This window comes from Melozone crissalis, unplaced genomic scaffold (genome assembly GCF_028551555.1).
Source record: "Melozone crissalis strain CALT ecotype California unplaced genomic scaffold, PUWL_Pcris_2 ptg000055l_1, whole genome shotgun sequence".
In the NCBI taxonomy this organism is placed as follows: Eukaryota; Metazoa; Chordata; class Aves; order Passeriformes; family Passerellidae; genus Melozone; species Melozone crissalis.
The window spans coordinates 1,688,654-1,714,540 of record NW_026535833.1 but is presented as its reverse complement, the minus strand read 5'-3'; the positions used below and the strand labels follow the sequence as shown (position 1 = coordinate 1,714,540).

The 25,887-nt window shown below is 49.7% G+C and overlaps 1 pseudogene; it reads right to left on the bottom strand.

Moving 5' to 3' along the window:
* Positions 1-12,910: 12,910 nt before the first annotated feature.
* LOC128943769 (neuropeptides B/W receptor type 2-like) lies at positions 12,911-13,792 on the bottom strand (annotated as a pseudogene).
* Positions 13,793-25,887: the final 12,095 nt, after the last annotated feature.

Genomic DNA, 25,887 nt, shown 5'->3' with positions numbered 1-25,887 from the left:
GTCCTCCATGCCCTGCGGAGCTGATCTTGCAGCCTCTGGAAGAGGGAATATCGCTCACTCTGCAGTGCCTGGAGGCCAGACAGTGTTTCTAGTGCCACGTCCGACACGGCACTGCTGATGTCCGCAGTCAGTGGGTTAAGGGCTGCAAGAGAGAGGGACAGAGCCATGGTCACATCTCGGATCTGCGGGGGGCCGAGGAGAGACCCCTGCCAGGGCCATCCCAGCCGGCTCTAGCCATGGCCAGGAGGGAGCAGGGACCAAGGGCACTGGCCCGAAGCTGCTGGCCACGAATCCCCAAGGTGGCCCTGAAATCTCTGTATGCTCTGCCCACGCCGCCCCATGTCTGCACAAGGAGCAGAGCCCTCTGCAGCTGGGGCAGGGCTTTCAGCTACTCTGGCAGCCCCCGCTGTCAGGCCACTGCCCTCACTCACTCACCAGTACAGATCAGCTGCAACTCTTCCTTCTTCCCCCTCAGGTGCCGCCCGGCCATGCCTGTGAACACAGAGCCTGTCACAGCCCCAGCGGCACAGCTCCCTGCCAGCGGTGCTGCCGGCGCTGTGGCCACATGGGCTGCTGGCCCGGCAGGGCTCAGCCCGGGCCCTTGCCGCACGCTGCCGCCCCAGGGCACGGCTGCCAGAGGGCGGCAGCAGCAACGCCCAGGCCAGGCGGGGCTCCACGGCGCCGAGCCGGCCTGGCGCTGCCGAGGCAGCAGGCGGGGCCGGGGCCGAGCTGCGGCGGGCCGGGGAGGAGCCCGGGCTCGGGACTCACCCATGAACCTGACGGCCGCCTCTCGCAGGGACTCCTGTGGGCTCTGCAGGTAGTGCAGTGCCCTGCGCAGGTGCTCGGCCGCTCGGCTCCTGTCCTCTGCCAGCTGCAGAGAGCGGCAGGAGGGAAGGGTTGGCGCGGGCTCAGCTCCTGGGCCGGGCGCTGCCGGCGCCCATTGCCGCCCTCGCCTGCCCGCACAGCCCTGAGGCGCGGCCAGCAGCCGCTGGCCAAGGGCTCCCGAGGGGAGGGGCAGAGGGCCGGCTGCTGCCCGGGGAGCCGTGGTGCCGCCCCGCAGCCCCGCCGGGCCGGGGCTCCATGGGCACCCGACTCAGGCCCACGGGAGCCTGGAGAAGAGCCCGCGCAGCCTCTGCCTGCAGCAGCGGGCACAGCTGTTAGCCCTGCTCACTGAGCACCGCCCTCAGGGACCTTGGCCATGCTGAGGCTGGGGGGTCTCTGCTGTTCTTACCAGCCACTCCCCAAAGCTCTGATCCACGTGCAGCATTTGTTCTATATCCCTCCTCTTCAGGAATCTGGCTGAGGAATGCAGCGTTTCCCGGGAGGCCTGGAGAGGGACAGAGATGCACAGATGGCCCCACAGTCCAGAGCACAGGAGCATGCCAGTGGCACAGGCTGGAGGAGGCTGCAGCCCACAAGGTGCCCGGGCATGAGGCAGCCCAAGCCCCTGCCAGGGGGACAGCAGCTGTGCACATGTGCTCACCTCAGCAACCATCTGATTCTCATCATGGCAGTGGAAGTAGAGAGGGAGCAGGCTGTGGCGCACGTGGGACTTGAGGGCCTTTCTTCCCTCTTCTGTTAATAAGTCCAGCATCTCTTGAAAGAGAGCCATGGAGCTCAGCTGCACCTGGATGTCATCCTGGATGAAAGGAAAGGGCAGAAGACCTGAGCATCAGCTGCTTCAGGCCCCCCAGGGCACAGGCATGAATCTGCACAGGGCAACAAGGGTCCGGGCAGCAGCCAGTGGCTGTGGCTGTGGGCACAGAGCCTTACTCTGTCAAAGAGTGGCAGGAGCGCCTCAGCCAGCTGCAGGGCCATGGGGGTGGCTATTGGAGCACCATTATCCAGGAGCAAATATCTGAGTAGAAGAATGCTCATCCTGATCATGTCGCTGTCATTTTCCTCCAGGAGCTCCACAAGATTTTCAGTCAGGCTCTGCATTTTTTCAGCCTGTGTGGAAGACGACTTTGTTAAAGGCCGCCCTGCTGCCATAGGGCCCAGAGGTCAAAGGCTTGTCCCGAAGCTGGGGCAGCTGAAGCGGGAAGCAGGAGAGATGGGAAGAGCTGCCCCAGCGGCCGAAGCCCAGGCAAGGCCAAGCGACTGCGTTGCCCAGCCCCACGCTGCCTGCACGGCTTCGGCCACTGCCCTCTTCTCACCATCAAGGGATTCTTGCCCAGCACTGAGAGGCCTCGAAGTGCCAATGTGCTCGCTCTGCAGGTTCTGGGTCAGGATCTCCAGAACACTGTCACTGCATTCCCTCAAGTCCAGGCACTCGAGGACCTGAAAGGCACAGGGCAGTGACAGGGGAGCCGGCTGGCAGGAGCCCAGAAGCGCACAGGGCCGGGCCCAGGCAGCAGCACAGGGCATGGGCACTGTCCTGGCAGCTGTGGCTGCCAGAGGCCAGAGGGCTGGGAGGCCGCTCAGCCAGGCAGCGCTGGCCTTGAGGCTCACCTCCACAAGGAATGCCAGGGCAGGGAAATCCCAGTATGGCATCTCTTTGCCGAGCAGGGCGAGCAGGTAGAATGCCACCGCGGAACAAAAGTGGATGGCTAAGCGGCGAATTTCTCTGAAGAGGGGAAAAAGGAAACAAGAGCCTGATGCAGTGGGGCAAACGTCTCCCAGGCGTGACTCACCCAGTTCTCATCTTTCCCCAGCACCCTTCCAGCAAGGGGATGTGGGCCATTTGGGAGTTGGTTGCTGATGGGCAGCCTCCTCTGCCAGCCTTTTCCAGCCTGCTTGGCCGTCCCTCAGTGCCAAGGCCCTCTGACCCATGGCCACCACGGACACTTTGTGGGGCACCTGGGCACAGGGCAGCAATGTCAGAGGCAGTGGGGAGAAGGGGGTCTCACCTGGCAAGCAGAGCCACGGCAAAGTGGTGAGTGTCAAGAGAGAGCAGCATGTCCCAGGCACACCTGCGCTCCATTGCCACCACCACATCCTCGCAGCGGAGAAGGCAGAGCAGGGACTTCAGGGTGCGCACAGCAAACCTGTGTGCACAGCAAAGCCCAGGTCACATTGGCAGCACTGGCTCCTTGGCAGGCCACGTGGCAGGGACAGGAGGAGTTGCATGGAGCACCTGTTGGGGCTGGTGGCAAGACCGTGCTCTTCCTGGCATCCCTTCCAGAAGGTGTCGACCTCCTCTGGCATATCCAGAGTGCTGAAGAACACTTGGAATAGCAGATGCAAAAATTGGCGGGGGAAATAGACCTTCAAGATCCATGGGAGACAGGGCACCTGGAGGATCTTCCACGTCACCACAGTTGCCTGCAAAGGACAAAGCCCCCCGAGACAGCGCTCAGTGCCCAGGTGTGTGTGTGGCAGGGCCCGAGCGTGGCAGGGAGAGGCCAGGAGAGACCATGGCAGGGGGAGCACGGGGCCTGGTAGGCCTGAAGCTGCCCCTGGGCCAGGTTTCAGGCCAGCACCTGAGGCAGGGAGATGCAGTGGGGGAAGGAGGATGGAGAGCTGCTGGAGAGGCAGCCTTGGGGCCTGCAGAGGCCAGTTGCAGAAACTCAGAGCCAGGGCAAAGACAGCCGTTTCGTCCCCATTGGAGGTGCAGGTGCTGTACTCTGGCCAGCTCCCCAGCACATCCAGGAGGATCAGCTGCGCCAGCTCCGCAGTCATGGCTGAGCCCATGATGGTCTTCCACATGGCCATGGCAGCTCTGTGGGGTTAGAGCTGTGTCTCAGGGGGCCTCAGACACAGCACCGGGGGCAACTGAGCCGGCTGCCATTGCTGCCTCTGCCCACTGCCCGCCTGCCAGCAGGAGGCAGACAGCCCAGCCCTGTGGGGACAGAGCCCTGAGAGGCGGCAAGGGAGCATGGCAGCAGGCTCAGGGGCTGGCCTGGCAAGGCTGGGAAAGGGAGTGTCCAGAGGGCCCTGGAAGTCTCTGTTGCTCCGACACCTGGAGCAGGCTGTGCAGGGTGATGGGCTGGGGAGGCCTGAGCCCTGTGGGCAGGTGGGCCCCATACCTGTCACAGGACGGGGCCACACGCAGGAGTGTCATGACCACGTCATTTGGCTGTGCTTCGGTGAGATCCAGCAGGGTCCTGTTCAGCCTGTGCTCAGCAAACTGATTGGCCTGGAGCCACTGGTGGATGTACCTGACAAGGGCGGGCACCTGGAGAAGGCACGGGGAGACTTGGAAAGCTGCCAGAGGGAGGAATGTCCCCAGCTTCCCCAGAGGAGTGTTTCCCTTCCCACCCCACTGCCATGTGGCCTGAAAGGCTCACAGCAAGCAGCATGCGTGGATTGGGAGGCCAAGCAATTGCTGGGAGGATCAAAGCCTGGCCCAGGCTGCTTACTTGCTTTGGAGTGTAAAAATCTTCCTCTACAAGCATACGCAGCAGGACAGCACTGGTCTTGCTGAGGAAGATGGGCGAGCATGGTCTGAGGCCTACGCCCGTGGCAATGGTCTCTTCCTCTTTAATTCTCTTGAGGAATTTGCAAACAAACTGTAGGAGAAGGGCAAGAAGCCGAGGATGTTGCATGAAGTGCTGCACACACGGTGCTGGGCTGAGCCGGGACAGCAGGCCCAGCCCAGTTGGGGGTGGCCGCAGGTACCTGCGCTGTTCTGCGGAAGCGGCCACGGCTGGACTCCTGCTCCTGTGTGCGCTCCAGCTTGCTTTCCCACTCATTTTGCTGTGCTTCCCCTCAGCTAGTTTTGTGGCTATTTATGCAAAAGCAAATTTCTCCGTCCCTCAACTGGAGAATCTCCTTCGGACACATCCCAGGTTGCAGCCCTGAGTCATGGCCTGTGCATCTCTGGGGCAGCAGAGCTCACTGCTGTGACTTTGCAGAATCTGTTGGTTATTCCCAACCCTGATTTTCACCCCCCAACCCCTGAAGGACCAGATCTTGCCCACCAACCTTCTCCTTTGCTGAGGAGAACCACAGAGCTGAGACAGGAGGGATGGAGGGCAGAATCCTCCAGCAACAGATGTAGGAGGGAAAGTTGTCCCATCTCCGTGGTGAGGACTTCTTGTGAGGAGGCTGAAGGAGAGAGAGAAGGGGACAAAGGGAACCTGTTGGAGCAAGTCCAGAGGAGGCCACAAAAATCAGAAAAAGGGCTAAAAAATCACAAAAGGAGCATCTCAGCTACAGAGACAGGCTGACAGAGCAGGGGGTGTTCAGCCTGGAGAAGGCTCTGGGAGACCTCAGAGCCCCTTCCAGTGCCTAAAGGGGCTCTAGAGGGCTGGAGAGGGGCTTTGGACAAGGATCTGGAGTGACAGGCACAAAGGGCAATGGCTTCAACCCGCCAGAGTTCAGGTTAGATTGGATATTGGGAAGAAATTCTTCCCTGTGAGGGTGGTGAGGCCCTGGCACATGCTGCTCAGAGAAGCTGTGGCTGCTCCATCCCTGGAAATGCTCAAGGCCAGATTGAAAAAACCTGGTCGGTGTTCCTGCCCATGGCAGGGGGTTGGAATGAAACATCCTTTAAGATTCTGTCCCAGCCAAACCAATCTATGATTCTGTGGTTCCAGGAAATGGAAGGTGGGAAGAGCAGCCCTGAAGCCAAAAGACCTGGCACTGCTGAGGAACAGAGATGGACTAAAGAAAGTAGAGCATGTGCTGTGTGATGCTGATGGATGTTTGGCACAGGGTTTTTTTAGATGCCTTGTTGTCATGTCTGAGCTCCTGCCTGCCTATTTTGAGTGGCCCACAGTGGCTGCATGTACTTGCCCTGTTGCCTGTTTAGACTGGGGATTTGTGACACCCTTGCTCAAAATGTGGCAGCAGAAGTACCAAGGTCACAGCTCCTTGTGAAAGGGGGAGTTTTAGGATTTTTCCAAGAAAAGGGATTGCTATTAGATTGGGTGCTGTTAAATCAAAGAGGCCCATGGCTCACAAACTCCCTTTGTTCCTGCTTTCAGCACTCTGAAGCCTGGATAGATTGCATGACAGAGTGAAATAATCCATAAATAGAGCAACATGGTTTTGTATCTTGGCAAGGATGATGCTGCTGAACCATGCAAACTGACTTTGCTCTCTCTCCCTCAGTGCAGAGATCCTGTCTGGCTGCAGGGAAGGAGTGATGCCAGCTCTCCACAGTGCTGGGGGACACAGACAGCCCCTTCTCCCATCTCAAGTTGTGTGCTTCAGCAACCCCTGAACTGCCCTTGGCTTAGAAAGTGCACAATAATATCCTTCCCCAGCTGGAATCACCCTCACCTCACAGTACAACACCTCCCATGTATGGATTCACAGAATCTCACAGTCCTTGAATGGTTTGGGTTGGAAGAAACATCAAGGTCATCCAATTCCAACCCCTTGGCATAAGCAGGATTCTTGGAAATTTGCTCTTCCTGTGGCTGAACTGCTGCAAGGGCCTTTGAGAGGAAATCATATCCTGTTCAACAGCCCACTCTTGCAGCAAAAGGGGTTTGTCCTGCAGTCTGTGTTATTTCTGAGGGAGGATGTAGCTCCAGTGCTGATGGAGGCTCCTGCTGCCAGCAGTGGTCAGGGAGAGCATGGCTGCTTCCCTCCCCTCTGGGCCTGAAGCCAGGCAGGAAGGGCTGGAGCCTGCAGCAGCACCAGCACTGCCAAACAGCACATTTTCAGTGTAGTGAAATGAAGAATGATCCTTCAAGAAACCAAGCAGGAAACTTGATTTTTCCAAGGAAACCACTGAAAGAATCAGCATCATCCTGTAGGCTGCTTTTGGCTGCATTAGATCACCATTTTCCTGGCCACAGAGAGGGGCCCAGGCAGAGCCTGAGCTGTCTCTGTCCATTCAATAAACATCAGTTTCTCTGTGTGTTTCCAGCCGGGCATGTGCAGTGAATGCTCCAAGAATAGCTCATGTCATGCTGATTTCATTCAGTGATGAGGAATAAAAACAGAAGCTCTGTAGTCAACATGAAATTAAGATTAATGGCTTTTCAGGTTGATTTCCTCTGTGTGAAACAAACCCCATATTGCGATTTGGCTATTTAATGTTTGCTCAATGTTAGTCATTAATAGCAACTTCTCCACATGCACAGGTCATTTGCTCACATATTTTGGAGTTTCTCTGATCTCAGCCTTGCACTGCTCTTGCTTTGTTTAGCCACAGGGGAAATCATAGGATCACAGGATGGATTGTGCTGGAAGGGACCTTAAATGTCATCTATCCAACCTTCATGGCATTAAAATTTCTGGAGATAATCACCTGCCACCAGGGACCCAGCACAAAGGGGCAGAGAATGAGCCCAGCCCCTGCTGCTGGTGTTTGTCCTTGTCCCTGCATCCCAGAGGTGACTGGGAGGTGGCAATGGAAAGCCACCCAGGGCTCTCCCTGTGCTTTGCTTTGGCATCTGCACCGAGGTTTAATTTGCATGTGCTAGGCTGGAAAAACTGCTTCATCATCTGGTGAGTGTCAGCGATGCCACTGAGCCCTTCTGCCTGGGGATATCCCCCAGGCATTGTGGAGGATGAGCTGGAGACCAGGCTGGATGGGGCTCTGAGTACCCTGGTTAGTGGAAGGTGTCCCTGCCCATGGCAGGGGGTTGAAACTGGATGATCTTTAAGGTCCTTTCCAACCCAAACCATTCTGTGATTCTCTGAGTCTGTGAATTGTGATTCTGTACTTCTGTGATTCAGTGATTCTATGATTCTGTGATTCCATGAGTCTGTGAGTCTGTGAATCTATGATTCTGTGAGTCTGTGAGTCTATGATTCCATGATTCTGTGAGTCTGTGGTTCTGTGATTCCATGATTTTGTGAGTCTCCGATTCCATGATTCTGTGAGCTATTGGTTCTGACCTGCCCCATCCATCATGAAAGGGTGTCCATCAGCCTCACACCCCAGCTCCTGGTCAGCGTGGATGAAGGAGCTCAGCTGGGTGTGGCCATGGCATGAAGGATCCTGCTGAACCCATCACATGGATAAAGGAAATTTAATTCCATCTGTAGGATTTCCATCAATGCTGAGCAGCAGCAGGCTGGGTCTCAGGGGAGATTTTTCATTGTGTTGAAATCTGACTTTGTTAATTACCAGTCTCTGATCTCATTTGAGGGTTAAGGTTATGAAACAGAATCCTTATTTCTCTGATTTCCTTATCCAGCTGGTTTATTGAGTCTTGTCCAGGGGGTGGTTTGGACCTTAGAAATTCCCAAGTTGTCTCACACTTCTGGCATGAGCTGTGCAGAAGCATTGGAGCAAGGGGAGGTGATGGAGATATGCAGAAGTCCTGGTGAAAGACACAGCAAGAAATCATCTCAGGAAAACTGAAAATGAGGACAAAGGTCTTGCTGCCAAATTATAGCTTCTTTTACCCTCAAAGGGAACTCCCCCTTCCCACATGGGAAGCACCCACCCCAGGCAGCCAGGGAACATTGTGGTGGGGGCCTTTAGCAGTGACACCAGCCTTTGGTGCACCCCAGGCTGTTGACTTCCTCTTGGGGAAAGCTTCCCATCCTCTGTTTACTCAGGAAGCACCAAATTTGACGGCTGTAGGCAGTCAATAGAGCGCCTGGTTTTTATCCACACATCAAATTTACTTTCTTTTTTAAAGAGAAAATAGCCACTGAACAGCCCTTGAAGATTGGGGCTAGTGTCTAATTCCACTTGAAGAGCTTTGTTAGATAATTGCAGTATTTTTCTGAGAGAAAATAGAACAATCAAGGCTTGTAATTAAAAGCCATTCAGGCAGCTTTGATCTTTCTCTCTGCATCTTCACTTACCAAACACAAATGCCAACAAGGACTCATGGCAATATTTACAGTCACTATTTTTGGCCTTTGCCTTTAAAATAACTCCTCTTCCTCGCTTCCAGTCAAAAGAAGGGGGAGGGAGGGAAATGGGGCTTTTCAACAGGTGTTTCTTTAGAAAGATTATTTTGGAGGATCCCTGATATCATAGAATAATTAAGTTTAGAGAAGCACAATGAGTCCAACTATCACACACTAGCCACACCACCACATTCACCACTAAACTAAATGAAATGTCACACACAGAGGTTTTTTGAACACTTCCAGGGATGGTGACCCCACCACTGCCCTGGGAAGCCTTTTCCAGGGCTTGACCACCATTTTGGTGAAAAAAATATTTCTGATAATCTAATCAAACCTCTAAATATCTAAAAAATTCTAAAAAAAAAAAATCTAAACATATTTCTAATATCTAATCAAACCTCCCCTGGAACAACTTGAGGCCATTTCCTCTCATCCTGTCACTCCACAATGACAAACCTGGAGCTCCTCTGGAGACCTCAGAGCTGCCATAGATCAAATTTATCATCCCAAAACTGCCTCCAGGCACAGCCTCAGCTGCAGTGGTGGTGTGGATGGGACAAGATCCACACACTGCCCTGGGTATGGACAGGGAGCTGCCAGGGCCATGTCCCACAGCCCACAGGGGATCCTCAGGTGAGCTCCTGACTCACTGGGAGAGGAATCCAGCCTGGGAAGTCCCAGCAGCAGGTGGGGATGTCAAACCTTGATGTGCTGAGACCCTCTGAAGGCACCAAACTGGGCTGGTTTCTCCCAGAATTGGCAGTACAGCCAGTGGGTTGTCATTTCATTGGGTTTATGGTGGGACCAACAGCGGCTCATCAGCACCCAGGGGCTCCCAGCAGTCCCAAGGAAACAAGGTGAGTGCTACAGGTGTCAGGTTGTACAGGGAAGGGACAAATTCTCTTCCTTGGCTTGATTTGAACATTGTCTTCTGGATATCCTTCTGCTTCTCATCTTTCACAGTCCAAGGTTTTGCTTATCCATGTTTAATTTTTATTTCCATATTTTCCTCACATCAAGATGCTTCTGAGAGCCACGCCTTCAACTCTCAGTGGGGTATTATTTCTTTTCTCACCCAAAAATCGTGACCAGCCTTGGGGAGGCAGTGTGAGACTGTGTAAGACCCAGGGGACTGGAGCTTCCCGGGAGAACAAGCTGCAGCACGGCTCGGATGAGGACAATTGATCCAAACAGCCAATATTGCTGCAGCATGAAGATTTAAAAAGCAACAACAGCTTCTGATCCCCCACCCTAGCTGAGATGCCTGCATGGACAGCCTGTGGTGGGAATATGAGCCCTAATTCCTAAAAGTGGGAATATGAGCCCTAATTCCTAAAAATGGGAATATAAGCCCTAATTCCCGGTGGCTGCCCCGCACCTTTGCACCCATTGATGCAGCACACACTGTTCCAGAAGGAAATCCACCCAGCTTTGAGGCTGAGCTGACTCTGTGCATGGCTGGGAAGGGGTTAGGAGGAGGAGGAAAGCCTGGGTTCCTAATTCAACCTCCCTGCAGACCCCAGACAGGGTGCTTGCTTTAGGAAGGGATTTATGCAGTGAATCGCTAATGGGGTTTGTTTTCCTGCTTCCAGTGTTCAGGATGCAGCCGATGTGGGCTGGTGTGACAAGCCAGCCCCAGCAGTGGGAGGAAATTCAAAGGAACGAGCTGGCGTGGGGGTTTCCCTGGGGAAATCTTGTGCTGGGAGTGGGCAAGCATCTCCCTGGAGGTGTTTTCTGCTCTCCCAGAAGGAGCCGAAGCAGCCTGGCTTCTGATGCTGTGCTCCGAGGGTCTGCCCAGGCGCAGGAAGCCCGAATGTGCTGTTTCCCCGCAGGAGCAGAGTGCCAGGCTGTGTGTGAGGCTGAAGATGCTGCGATGGGGGGGATGCAGCGATGCTGAGCTGAAAGCAGCGAGTGCCGCTTAGTGCCGCCGGGCTGAACCGCACCGGGGCTCCGCGGGAGCTGCAGCCTCCCCTGGGCTCGGGAGGGCACCTGGACAGCCCAAATCCTTCTCCCCCGGGAGCCTGGCACCCGCACGAGCGGCCAAGGCTCCTGTCGGGTGTTTGGCACGGAGAAAATCGCGGATGCAGCAGGATGCTGCCATAGGGAGATGCTGAGATGAGGCTGCCCGTGCTCAGAAAGGGAAGGGGCAGGGGATGCAAGAAACGTCTGGAAATGCCCGTGGAGGGTTCAGAGAGGAGGGAACCAGACTCTCCTCAGTGATATCCAGTGACAGGAGACACGAACTGAAACATGGAAAGTTCCATTAAATCACAGGAAGGAAATTCACTGTTCAGGTGGTGAAGTACAGGAACAGGTTGTCCACTGTAGCATCTCCATCCTCAGAGACATTCAAACCCGAGTGGACACAGTGCTGGGAAATTTAACCCTGCTTGAGCCATGCTGTGACTGTGACTATCATATCATTTTTTCCACTTAATGGAAAAAACTCCAGCTATATCATTGTCATGTCTGAAGTGGTTAACTCACACTGAAAAGCTCCTTTCCATGCAAAAAAATACAGTAGTTTTTCTACTTAATCAAATATATTGCCTTTCCTAGAGCCCCAGTGCCAGTAAACAGCGATGTTTCAGCTGATTGGGCAGCTTGTGTGAGAGGTGACATAATTTGAGTCAGTTTTCTCACACAGAGAGGTTTTTCCACCCGGGAAACCCATTGCCAGCAGGTGGCAACCACGCCAAAGCAAAATTCCTGGAGAAGGTTTGCCTGGAAGAATGTGTTCTCCTTCATTGTTCTACCACAGCTAGCACCTTTAATATGGAGAAGGCAACAGAGTGATCTTGTATCCACACATCTGTTTTTAGTTTTCCATCAATTAAATTGGAATCCCGAGGTATTGAGGGTTGTCAGTTTGGGTGTTGGGGTGCTCAGGGCACTGAATTTCCCCGAGTAGTCTCACCTGGGGTCTCCACCCACACCCACCCATGGCTCTGGGAGCCCATTTAAGCTGAGAACTGCAGCCTCCTTTCCTTTTATGTTCCCTGTACTGCCTTTTCCTGGGGGAATTTGGACAGGTACGAGCCAAGCTTGGTGCCTGGGGTTGGGGGAAAGCTTAAAAGAAATATTTTAGCTATGACAGCCTTCCTAACAGCAGTAAGATACAAACTTCACTACTAGCAGGGCTAAAGGGTGTGAGAATGAGTTTTCCAAGATTTCTGTATGGAGTTTCTGATCTCCAGACTCTTCCAGTCAAGTCCTTTTGTTCCAATACTTTTGTTCAAGTATTTTGACTATTTATCTGTGAAAGAAGAAACTTTATATCTGCAGTGCTCACTACAGTCATACTTATGGCTTACAAACCACCTTAATTTTGTTACAAACCTGCTGTGTTTATTTTATAATAGGCAAAATGCAATATATATAGCAAAGATATGGCACAAGTAGCATAAATTTTCTCTTGTGAAAGAAGGACCAGTCTCTTTATTCCCCCATGAGGTTTATTTCATTACTCACTCTTAAATAAATATGTATTTGACACTTTACAGGAACAACTAGTTCAAAATGATTTCTAACACAAGTTCTCACAGTTGTTATAGTATTTGTATGGTGTGCTGTTTGGCACCATTTTTGAGACTCAAATCTTCCTTTTGGTCTAAATTTAACAAGTCAGAAAAGAGGAAATTTGTGGTGGGGTGGAAGATGGACAATCCTTCAAAATCAAAAGAAAGCCATAACACACAGGAACATACACGAACATTGAAAATAGTTTCTTTTCTCTTCTAAATACTCATCCTCTCTTTTACAGATGTTTCATTGAAAGTGCTCATTAGCTCTGCTCCATTAAACAATCCTCCCTAATAACTCAGTGATAAAGAACTGAGCTTTGCACTCCTCTGGAAATTGGTCTCCAGCCTGTCCGTGCTGTACAGCAGATGGCAATAAAGGACCACTCTGTGGCAGAAGCACACCCCTGAAAAGGAAATGTTCTGTCCTTAGTAATTCAGAGGGTGAAATTAAAATCAGGGTCTAGAAATGCAAGTTGGTGGGAGCAAAGAGGGGAAATACAAGAGTTGCAAGTGGGCAGGACAAACCCTGTTGCTGATGAGGGTTACAAACAGACCACACATTACATATAAACCAAAGAAAGGACGCTGTGCATTCATTGGCCACTCCTCCAGTCTGCAAAGTTTCTCCTGAAAAACCCTGGAAGGGCAGGGACCTGCCAGGCCCAGCCCCCTGTTCAAGAAGTTCTGCATTCCAGCAGCTTCCGGAAACTTTTCCGAAAACTGTCATCCAGGAAAGCGTACAAGAAAGGATTCAAGCATGAATTGGCATAGCTTAGGCTGGTGATGAAGTAGGATATCCCAATGACCATGGAGGTCTGGGGTAAGTCAGTGGTCAAAGCCACGATGGTAGCCAGGTGGAAAGGGGTCCAACAGAAGAGGAACACAGCCAGGACTATGAAGACCATGATGGTGACTTTCTTCTTGGCTTTGTCCAGGGCTCTGGCATTGGAGTTCAGGTGCATGTTCCTCAGCTTGTAGAGCATCATGGTTTAGAGGATGCAGATGGTGGATAGTGGAATGGCAAAGCCAAGGATGAGGGTGTAGATCCTGCTGGCTTTGAACCAAAACCTCTCCGGCTTGGGGAAATTGAGACCACAACTCTTGATCTCCAGGTCGTCAGTGTAGACATTGGCAAAGATGATGAAAGGGAGGACTATGATGGTGACCAGGATCCAGATGCACAGGCTGACAATCCTGGCTGCTCGGTACGTGCGGTGGGGCATCCTCTTGGACCTGACCGTAGCCAGCACCACCAGGTACCTGTCTATGCTCATCACTGTCAGGAAATAAATGCTGGAGAAGATATTGTAGTGATCTATGGACAAGATGACCTTGCAGAGGATTTCTCCAAAGGGCCAGTAGCGGAGGAGGTGCTCTGCAATATTGATGGGCAAGACAAGGGTGAACAAGTCATCAGGGATAGCGAGGTTCAGGATGAACATGTTGGTCACAGTCTTCATCTTGGGGGCCTTGAGGATCACATAGATGACAGCAGTGTTGCCTGTGAGCCCCACCGCACAGATCACAGAGTAGATCACGGGCAGGACAATGTAGAAATCAGCTGCCTGCTCTTGGAGGGTGAAGTTGAACCTCATGCTGTTTTCCAGGTAGCAGCTGTTGCCTGCGTTGCTGCAGGAGCTGTTCAGATCACCCCAAAAGATGTTTCCCATGCCTATTGACCACAGACCACCTCCAGATACCACTGAAAGCCTCACTAGGCCAGAAGTGAGAGGTTTTTTGCTTGGTTGGGATATTTTCCCCCTCCTGTGAGAAGCAGCTGTTACCTCATTTAGATGCAGCTTATTTTCAAAGGTGAGTTGTGAGGCTTCTTGGACCACCTAACTTACCTTTCCCCCCCGTTGGAGAAGTTAGATTTTGAAGTGGTGATGGGAGAAGAAAATGTTTGGAAGACATAAGGCTCCATGAACCAAGAAAACAAGAGAATAATGTCTTTCTGAAGAAGTCAAGGAACTCTTCTTTCTGAGAGCATTCCGGTGAGCTTTGGCTTTTCTTTGCTGGGGGAGTTGAGCGGCTCTCATTCAGCTGTCTAAAGTGACAGTTCTTTTGGGGCTGGCAGGAACAAGGAGGCAGAAGGGGGAATTTCGTGCCTGGCTGGCACGAAAGTTTACAGCCCTTGGAGGACTGGAGGGATGGCTGCAGTTTCTCTGGCACAGCTCTTGCTTTCCGTGCTGGAGCAGAAGCGTTCCAGTGGTTAATTAGCGCCTGCCTTTGTGTGGAGTTCAGGCTCTTCATGGACAGGGATTTCACAAACAATGAAGAGGTTTCTGACACTGCTACTCCCCACTCCCAGGGTCCCCTAGCAAAAGAAGGAGGGGGAAAAATAGTTCAGGGAGTATTTCTGAAATTAACATTTAAAGGGGATTTCCCTGCAATCAAAGTACACCTTTAAGCAAGGGTGAGTTATGAACTTACTCACTCTGAAAACCATCCCCAGTACGAACAACTGGCAGCCCCCCAAATTTGGCACAGATAGACAAAGCTGTACATCTCAGAAGTTCAGGATTAATCGGGGAAGAGAGAGAAAAGTACCCTGAAAGAGACACAGCAGGAATCATCTCACCTGTAGCAGTCACCACATCCATCACTATTGCCTGACCCATACTTCCAAGAATTCCTCCACAGGGAATGAACAAAAAACCGACCCCTACCCCTCTCCACCGTGAAGATCAAAGGTTTGGCAACGAGTCCCAGGCTCTGCAGAGAGAAGTGCCTCACTTCTCCTGCCTTTTGTTGTCGCACAGCAGTAAAGTGAGCTGGACTGCCGGCGCTGGGGATGGGGAGTGAAGTGTCCCTTACTTGGGAAGCGGCTCCTCTGCCTCCTCCAGCACCTGCTGCTCTCACTGGTGGGCCTCTTCCCTCTGATCCGAGCTGGAGGAGGGTCTCTGGGCTGCTGACATACGGGGGTTTGCAATCAGATCAACACGATGCTTCTGTGTGTGCGTGTTGTGTGTCTGACCAATTAGCACTTGCTCGGATCGGGGAAGGGGGGAAACAAGGGTTTTCTCTCTGCAGGGTTATTGAAAGAGTAAATACGGTGAATGTTTCCTTCAGGAATGAGGGAGATGTGGAGGGACACAGGCAGCACTCAGGACTGGCTAAGTGAGGGATGAAAGGATGGGAAGCAGGGGGTTAAACTGCTTCAATAGGGAACAGTGGCTGGTTTTAACAAAGGGAGCAGGAGGAGGGTGAGCTACATTACAACGCGCAAAATAAACAAATAAACAGATGTACCTTGCCAGATCTGTGCTGTTTTCGGCTGCTCTGGGGGAGTTTGGCTGAGTTCCTCCAGCTGGGTCTCTGATCCGGCTTTGGAAATCCAGTGAAATCCTTCAGATGCGCATCAGGAGGTTCAGGAGTCCCGTGAAGCTTCTTGGAAATGTAAGATCACTTTACCAGCATGTCCCTAAAGAAAAAAAAAAGAAAAAGGAAATCAAGAGTCTTTTGATTCTCTTTTAGTCTTTGAAGTATTGCCTGACCTTTGTTTCGAGACAAAGCAAGGGAAAACAGGAATCCATCACTGCCATGCCTGGCTGAGTGCATTTAACCAGGAGGGCCAGCTCATAGATCTGAGCCAGTAGCCAAGAAGAGTGTCTGACTTTGCTCCTCTTTTTGGATGTTTTATATTCTTCTGGCAAGATTATTGTGCACCAGTAGCTGGGTGGGAGTAAAACATTTCATTGCACTTCTTAAAGACATGGCTATAACCGACTTCAGCAGATGGGATTTTTGTTTTTTTTTAATGTACAACTCTTCAAGATATTTCCTTGACCAAAATCTAAGCAGACATTGGGCTTAAGGAAAATGAAACAGGAATTATATTGTCCAATTATATTGCATAGTAATGATATGGATGATACTTCTTCAGATGAAACACCCCTGGAGCTTTCTTCTTGCCTGTTTTGGGAAAGCTGGTGTGGTTTATAAGGAGTTGTAAATGAAGCAAGGCTTTGGTAGGTCTGCAGGGGGAATGCAGTTTCCAGGAATTGCTGTTGTCTTTTTTCAGAGAATAGCATACAGAAGGCAGAAAAATTCAGGAGAATGCGATGTTACATTTGCTGATCTGAACCTATTCCCTGGGACAAAAGGGTTTTAAAGTATTTTTCATCCACAATCCTTTGAGGCTTTCTGTTTTTCAGCATAAAGTATATCTCTGGTCTCTGGGATAGTTTAAAAGCTGTTCTTTTTTTCCCTGTCTATATTATCTTGGAATTAGCTGCCATGGCCAGGGGTTGTGTGCCTGGGTGCTGTGTGTTTCAGGAGCTGTGGTGCTGATGATGGTTCCTTGTGCTTTTACCCTTGCCTTGTGCCTTCCTCCTCATTATCCATAGTGAACATGCTCTCCGTGCCTTGGTTAGGATGTGCTTGATTAAAATAACCTGTCAGAGATGAGATGGAGACTAATTAAAGCTCATTGCCTGGTGTGGGTAGAGGGGCTTTTGCTTATATGCCCCAAACAAATTACTGGCACCTCCTTTCAGAACTCCTTGCCTGGTTCTCCAATAAAACTTGTTTGCTTTGGGGAGGACAATTGCCAACAGATCTAAATTCCTGTAGGGGATTGCTTTGCAGTAGGAACTGTTCTATCAACAGAGAAAATATTTCTTCTGTGCATCTCTGGGCTCGACCAGGGCCAGGGGCTGTGCACAGGGGAAACAGATCTATTTATATTGGTGTGATGAGGAGTGCTTGGAGAGAATGTTTTACTCTTCTTGTCTTCTCTGGCTGGGCATTCCTTGATTATAAATATTACAGCGGCATAAAGCCCTGGAAATCACTGGTTTGGAAATGCTGCTACAAAGGGCACGAGCTGCCTGGACCTATTTTTGTGCCAACAGCTCCATCATCAGCACAGTGCAGCAGGGACAAAGCGTTTATTCCTGGCAAATCTGTGCCATGGAGATGGACTTTGCCTCTTGAAGCCCATGTTCACACTGTGCTGCTTGGGTCAGCTGTGCAGACAAAGAAAAGGCAGCGTTTTAGGGAGGGGAAATCCCTGCCAATGCTAAATCAGTGCTGCTTTATTGCCTTCCTAAAGCTGATGCGCTGCTGGCTCCAGACAAAGGCCATCCACCATTTTGGAATTATGGACAACCTGTTTTGTTGGGCTCCTGCTGCTGTCAAGGAGTCAAGTTCATCTCAAGGACACAGATATACAATCAATAATCTGTTTACCAAAACAAAATGTTCTCGGCTGGTTGTCTTGCAGTCACTGGTTATTAAGGTGATTTATTTGTATGAAGTGTTCAGGCTTTTAAAAGCATTGCAGGTTAATAATAGAATCAGGGAGTAGTTTGGGTTGGAAGGGACCTTTAAAGGTCTTCTAGTCCAACCCCCCTGCAATGAGCAAGGACATCATCAACCAGATCAGATTGCTCAGAACTCAACCATCCCACCTGACCTTGAATGCTCCCAGGGATGGGGCATTTACCACCTCTCTGGGTAACCTGTGGTAGTGCCTCACCATCCTCATTGTAAAGAAATTTCTTTCTTATATCTAATTTAAATCCACCCTCCATCTGTTTAAAGCCATTCCCCCTTGTCCTACCACAACAGGACCTGCTGTCCTGAGAAATGTCCAGAACTGATTACATCAAATGGGCTGAAATTGCTTCTGGTAAGGTAAGTGTGCCTGGTCAGGCTATTTGTAGGATAACACTCACCCACAAACCTGGGATGTCCTTCTGCTTCCCCCCAAAACCTTCCCAGCCTTATTGAGCCAGGCTGGCTTAGGCAGGTGATGGTGCTCACCTTGTAGGACAGCTCAGGGAACCAGGCAAGAGCTGCAGGGCAAATGTCACCATCGGTAAACTGGTGAATTGTGGCAAAGAAAGTGCTTTTCAACGGTGATAATTGTCACAGATCCAGGGGCTGGTGACACATCCTGCCCGCCTGAAAGCTGCAGTGAAGGAAAAGGGGTTCAGGAAGCGATTTAAGGAAAATGGGAGTCCATAAACAGCCTGTTTTTGTCAGGGAAAGCATATATCAATAACTGCCCCGTCTGGCTCTGCAGGGGAGCAATCTACACAAACCGTGCAGCAATTTCCTCAGACCAGCTGTGATGGGGAATAAAAGCTGCAGCCCTGGGAGCTGGTGGGTGGCTGGCTGGAGCTATTTGCTCCCTGCCAGCCAGGAAAGAGGTTGGGAGGCTCCTGCAATGGGTTACCCTCATTCCCAGCACTTCTTGGAGACCCTGGCTCTTTTACCACACCTTCCCCAGCCCCACCAGTCATGGAGGGAAAGTGGCATTGCAAGAGGCTGCCTGGCTGCCAGCAGGAGCTGTGCTGGCAGGTGTGCTAATTAAGGGAGCTCTGGTAGAGTACTGGTGACAGTGGGAGCAAGGACACGGTGCCAGTCTTGCTGCAGTTAATACCTAACTGTGAGAATCTGAGTGCAGAGGGAATGCTGCTTTCAACACCCTCATTTCCTCTCCCACTCCCCCCTGGTCTGGGTTCGAGCAGCCTTGCTCCAGAGAGAAATTACAATCTGCTTCCATTCCAGGATGCTTTTACTCTCCAGCATTTATTCCTGCTTTTCTCCAGGGCTGGAAGTGAGGGCGTACTTTGGTTGGTTTGCTGCCCTGAGCCAGCTCAGTGTGCTGAAAGCAGAGCCCTTTGGAAGAGGGAGATTTCTGGAAGTGGACTGTCCCTTTTCCAGTGCTGCTCATCACCTTTGTGGGGTGTGAGGGGCTCAGGGCAGTGGCTGGGGCTTCCCTTGTGTCAGTGCTGCCATGAGGAGAGGGCAAAACTGTCCCATGGCTCTGACTGTGCCAGAGGTGCTGCTGCCTCATCCTCCTGAACTCTGGAAGCAGGAGAAGCTAATCTGCTGCATCCATCTATGGGTCAGTTAGTCCTCTGGACTTGGAGCTTTTGTGCTTCCCTATCTCAGAGTTCTTCCATTAGCCCATGTGAGTGACAATTTTGTGTAATTTGTCTGTGGGACCTGTGAGGAAAAAGCCTTGGATGTGATAGGATCTGGTGCTGCAGTACTCTGGGGTACAGCTGATTGCTTCCTTTTGGAGTTCTCTTGGCCATGGATTTATTAACAGGGCTCTGTTTCCTGCTGGTTGCCTTTATCAGATGTGCACAGAGTGTGTGCAAGGGCATTCCTCAGCACAGCTGAAGATTAAAACATAAGGAGGAATCCTAGTTTGAAAGGATGAGAAAACAAAACCAAAATAAAAAGATATTTTTTACCCAAAGTTAGCATGAGTCAGCGGGTAGGAATCAGCTCTTCCCTGGACCCCTGTCCTTCCAGTGCTGCTGGCAGATGAGGGTGTCCTGCAGTGCTGTGATCCATCAGCATTCCTGGCAGGAATATACATTATTTAGTTGCCATTAAGCTGGTTGTAACACAGCTGCTAAGAGCCCTTGGTATCTGCCACGTCCAAGTGAGAGGAGTTGTTATTTTGACTTTTTTAATGCCATCTGAACTTTCACATGTGCAAAGTCACCCTTCTGTCATTGCTTGACCTGCTTGGAAAAGCTGTGACTCTTTACAAACATCAGCACTGCAACAGGGCTATAATGCATCCTTGGAAAAACAGCCAGGAGCCCTTCAGGGATCTCACCAGGGAGCAGGCTCTGTGCAATATATTCCAATATCTCTAAGCAACAGCTTAATGTGTTGCCTTGTCTGCTTAAGTAGCAGAGCTCCTCTGGCCTAAAAGCCTCATCACCAGAGGGTTATGGAGTGCAAATTGCTGCTGAATGAATTTGCTGCTTTGTTCACTCTGGTTTCCCTTCCCTTTTGTGTGTGCTATGACAGTGAAATGACTCATCTTCACCTTAAGATCATGTTTTGGAGAAATGGTCTAATATTTTGTACAATGCTCAATGTAAAAAACCCCAAACCAACAAAACAGATGAAATCTGTTTCCTGGAACAACGTTTTCCAGTGCAATTACACAGAGCCAGCTCCTTTCTCCACACTCTTTTGGGCAACAGACATTGCGGAGTACAAAGTTTACAATACCATCAACTATTGTAAGGAAAAGAGGGAAAAGCAGAAGGAAAAGAAGCAAAAGCAGGTTTGAGCTTAGTGAAACCTGATTCTGGCTTTGGGCTGCAATAATTTATTACAGCTCTGTTTTACAATTAATGCCAGCCTGACCTACTTAAATAGAACATCATAATTCTTGTGGCCATGTATGTGGTCATGAAAATTCAGTGCTAAGAGCGTGAGCCATGTTGGTTATGTCAGTGTGATGGAGAAAAATGTAATTTGGATAACTCAGGTGAATTGAGTAGGAAATGGTGTGCTATAAAATGCATAAAAATAATTTAAATGCAAAAGATAAAAGGAAAAGGGAAGGGATTACTGCAAGATGGGGTTTATGGCTGGTGCTCTCTGCTTATCGGGACCCCATGGTCATGGCCATAGTGGGGATGTTAGGGACTGGATTCAGTGTGGGTCCCAGAAACAGCCAAAACAGCAGTGAGAGTCAGGAACACCTGGCTCTCCTTTCTTTAAAATCTGATTTCAGGCCCAAATTTAATTCCCTGGGGATTTAAGCTGTGAGACCTTTGAGTCTGTGTGCTGGGTAAATAAAGCCCCCATCAGAAATCATATTAATGCAAATTATAGGTAACCACACCAAAAAGAAGTTTTGGATGCTTATGGAGGAGAAGCAGAAAAAGCAAAGAAATAAAGATACTTCTGTGTTTTCCACAGGGAATAATTTCTGAAGTGCAGAGCTCCCCAGGCCATGCAGGGCCTCCTGCCAAGGGGAATGATTTCAGACAAGTGCTGACTGTGTGGGAGAGGGTGTTTTGTGTTGGAGGGCTGAGTTATCACTGAAGTTTTTCACTTCTAATACTTGGTAATATCAGTGTCATTTTGTGAGTAAGGAGCACACTCAGTGTCTGAGACATCTCCATCTCCACCTGCTTCACAACTCCACTTGAAGGCAGATGAAAATTATTTCCTTGTAAATGACGTGTTTTCAACAAATTCTGCAAACCCTTGCTGAGGCTCCTTGACATGAAGTTGTATTTCTATTTATTTTTTCCTATTTTTTTTTCTAATAAGAAGAATTGCTTTCTTGCAAATGTTAGGTAAATTTTTCCCTTCCTGGGATGTCAGGAGGTGCACATCCTGTACAGAAACACTCCCCAGCTGCATCAATAACCTTTTTGTACTGTTCAGTGAGTCCTAGAAAACTGCAGAGCAGTTTTGTGTCTCTGCAGGTTACTTGGCAATCAATTCTCCATCTCTGATAAATCCTAATTTACAGGGAGGATGTGACGAACTCCCTCCTCTGCAATCAGGAGTTGGCAGTGCCCATTCTTCTGCAAATTTATGGGTTCAGCAGAATAATATCATAGGAACAGAGGTGTTGTGCAGCATTCCTGCTTGGTTTGCTCCTCATTTCATGGGGCAGACAGCAGCACTCTACAGCCCTAAAAAGGGCAGGGAATTTTCTGGACTGGGAAGAAAAGCATCCTTGAGAGAGGCAGAATATGATGCTGTTACCCATGGCTGGTGTTCCCCCCTCTGTTATCAAATTTCCCTCCCTTGCTGCCCTGGGGCACCTGAGAATGGGTGATGTCGTGATGTTTTCCATAATGAAATCAGTCAAAGAGTTTGTGGACTTCTTTCCAGCATGAAAACGAACCCTGTTCTGCTGGTTGTATGAGGGAAAAATTATTTCAGGCAGAGAGAGGCAAGAAAAAGGTGAGAGACCAGTGAATTTTTTTCCATGTGGCTGCAGGGAGGGAGAACAATTGTGGTGTGGAGATGCATTGTTAATGTAAAAGCCACAAAAGCAACCCAAACAGGGAGTGAGCATCACTGGAACTGCACCTCTGTCAGTAAGGGATGGATCCCTCCTGCTCTTTCTCCTGCCTGGGGCACCTGTGTGGGGCTGGTTGTCCCTGTCATTTACCTTTTGATTGCACAACCATTTCTTAGAAAACAGTTGGCTCTTCAGACTCTCCTGGGCATTCAAGTGAGTCCAGGAGATGTGGGGGTGAGCTGGTAAGTGGGTTTGGATGATCTTGGCTGTTAGGTGTTGCTACATTTCCTGATGCTGGTCTCCAAAGCAATCCCTGGCACGCTGCTTTTGTGGAAGGCAGAAGAGCTCATGAGAAAAATGCACTTGAAATTACCTGTTCTGGGGAAATGCAATGAATTTTCTGCTAGGAAGGGCTTGTGAACAAAGATGGAGCCTGAATTAGGGATCTGCCCTTGTGGGGGTCCCTTACACTGACACAAAGCTCTCTGTGCCTCTCAAGAGGGTTGCCACCATGCAGAAACATGTCACTTTGGTGCAGGGAGGGGGATTTGACATCACAAAACATCGAGGGAAAAACATCAAGGCAAATTCTCCTTTTCTGGTCAGGAAAACCAGAGTGTGTGCCTGCTGTGTTCCACGAGTAGGAAATCAATTGCTGAGGGATTTCTGCTGGGAGATTTGTGCTTTATGAAATTCCTGCCAGGGGCAGAGGACTGGGGAGCTGGAAATGATACTGCTGTCTTCCTCCCCTCTGCTGCTTTAATTGTTTGTAGTCATTTAATAAGCAGCACTATTCTTCCCTGCAGCAAACACAGACAGGTGGCACTTTATTACCTTTATTAGGGCCCCTGTTTGGAATTTCTTTGCTGTATTTCCTTCTTTGCAGGCTTGGCCCAAAACTTGGAGAGATCAGTGCGAGAACTGGGCTTTGTGCTGTCAATATTCTGAGTGTTGAGCCAGCACCAAATCCATGCAATTAAATGGGAAGGAAATAATAAGGACAAATGACATGATTTAAACATTTCCTTAAACGAAGGAAATGCTCCTGGCTTTGGCATTTTATGTACACAAATGCACACCAGAAGAGGAAGAGCAAAGCAGGTACAAGCTCCCAGTACTTGCAGAAGAATGAATGGAAATAACTTCCTGTTTAGGCTGGAAACTAGGAGAAAATTTGTACCCATCAGAGGGATGTTGAAGTGGAGCAGCTGCCTAGTGACAACAGATAGGTGGAGAAGTGAAACCCCAAATTAAAGGCTTTTAATGTGGAGTTTTTTGGATACTGAGGTCTTTACAAACAGATCATGTGAGTCCCATGGGCAATGCAGGTGGATTCCCAGGGGAGCATCCCTGTCCCGTACCAGGGATCGGCTGCCCTGCTCCCACAGAGTGATTTGGGTTGTACCTGATGGCCCAGCAGAGCTTGGGGAAATGCCTCAATGTTTGTTGGATTTGAATGGCATTTGGGTCAAATCGAGTTTCTCCTCTGAGGAATGGAGTCTTGACCTCTCACAGGTTTCGCTTGAACATTTCTTTAATCTGTCCCCCACCCCAAAACCCCCAGCAGATCCCCTGCTCCTGCCACTCTGTGTCTCCCACAGCTGAGATCCTCCGAGCTTTTCCCTTACACTAAAAGAACTGGAAATCGGCTGAGTTTGGTTACCTCTTGGCAAAAAAATTGTCTCCTATTGTGCAGCTCAGGGGGAAAGAAACCTCTTCCTCCCTTCAGTCTGCTGCCACAAAGTGTTTTGTTCCTCTTTGTGAAGAACCAGGAAGAAACACTTCTTTTTAAGATGAGGGAGCCCAATTCAATTCCCTTATCATTCTGAGCAAAATAACCCAGTTATTTATGTTGAAAGTCACTCCAAAATTTTGAAGAGATCTTTTTAGAAAATATTTCTCTTGGTGACTGATTATGAGTGGGTATGGGAAGAAACTCTTTGCATTGAACCACTCAAAGCAGTAATTTCTTCCCAAAGAGTAGATGTAATTACATTTTGTGGGTGAAAAAAAATAAGTAGTAGTGGACCAAAGGAGCTTCAAGCTGATCTCTATTTGCTGCCAATGTCTGAATTAAATGCACAGGGTTCCTATCAGCTCTGCCAGACAAAACGTTGTATTTGGGTTATTGGGGGTTTTGTCAGAAATCTTTGTAGCATGAATAGTTCATGGACTTATCTCTGCTGGCTTCAGCCATTCCTGCTGTCCATCATATCTTGCTATTATAAGGCAGCTCTTTTCATTATGTTGTCTTTTAATTCAGATATCTGAGCCTTTTTCTACTTCTAGACCCACTTTTCAGTAGGACAAGCATTTTCTTATCTGTGAGTGTATTCAGTGGTGGCCACACAAGTGAAGGTAAGGAGCTGGCAGGTGATAATTTATGAAACTTTCTATAATGGAAAAATCTCAGCATTCGATTTCCATCTCCTTAGAAATCTCTATTTCTTTTCTTGTCTCTTGTGCTCTTTGTGGCTGGTCTGAGTTTAGTGCTTGGAAATGCAATTATATGGATTCCAATTCTTTTAAGAGAGAATAATCTTGTATACAAAGGCAAATAAATTTAACTTTTCAATATTAGAGCAGTTTGACATCCAGGTTGGGGACCTGGCAGTGGTTAGTGCCTGGCCAGCCTCAGAACACAGAGTTTGATTTAGGTGAAACTTCATTCATTGGAGACAAAGTAAAATTGCCTCTTATTTGCTCAGCACTAAAAATCCATCTGAAGCTGATTGCCAAGACTTGCTGCTGAATGATGGGATTAACTCCTGCAATGGCACCATGAAATGAGAGACGGGGAGAGGAATATTAAAAAAAGGCATTTCCAACCATGTGCAGGCCCTCATGTCCTGCTGTTGGCTTGGTGCTGTCAAAGGGGCTGATTTTGATGGTTTTAGAGGCACTAACCTGGGCAGTGAAATGCACCTCAGGCAGCAATTGCTTCTCTGGTGTCTGCAAGTGCCTTTATCTCCCTTTGTACTCCTCAGAACTGAAATCCTGCACAGACCGAGTGAATCTGAGGCTTTGGGAAGGCTCAGTGGTGATAGATTTTGGTGAGACTTGAGTCAGGAGATGGAAGCAGCAGCTGAAAATGCTGTAATCTTCATCCTTGGGCTCTCCTGCAGGCTGATGCGGTGTGAAGGAGGCAGGGATTCCATAAAGCAGCTTCTGTAGCTCCTGAGGGAGAAAAAAATAAGTGGAAAGTTCTTTAATTTGTTAGAGTTTCAGGCTGTGCTGCACCTCAGGGCCAGGCTCTGCCCCTCTCTGCTCCAGCTGGTGCTTCCCTCTGTGGTTTTTATTTGCAAACCACCTCTCTGACCAGCTTCCACTTTGCTTTAAAAAATTCAGCACCACATTAGTGGCTGAATGGGTCCCAGAGCTGGGGAGAAGGGTTTGAGATGCAATTTGCATCACAGAGTTGTTACAGCAGGGAAATTGTCCCATCCCTCCTGTGCCTGGAGCTGCTAATCTTGTTCTGAACATTGAAAAACTCTTCAGCTTCTCTCATTATACCTAAATTTGATTACTGCTTTGATTTCACACCTCTTTCACGCAGGCTTTTCCTCTCTCCTTGGCTGGAATTCTCTGAAAAGATAAATTTTATCAAGCCTTAGGACAGTTCCCGTCATCTATCTCTGCTCCAAATGCTGCTTTTAATTATCTTGGGAACCTGAGCAAGAGGGAAACTGGGAGGAGTTTAGTGAGAAGAAAAGGAAGGCACAGAGGCCGAAGTGTAAATGCAGAGTCTGGGTCACCAGAGTCTGCAGTGTTGAGGGGATCTGGGCCGTGCAACTGATGTTTTTCTCTGGGAATGGCTAATTCCTTCTGTATCTCCTCCTGAAATTCCTGTGCAGCAGGGCTGGTGCTGGAACTGCAGCCGCACAAACTCCCCATGGA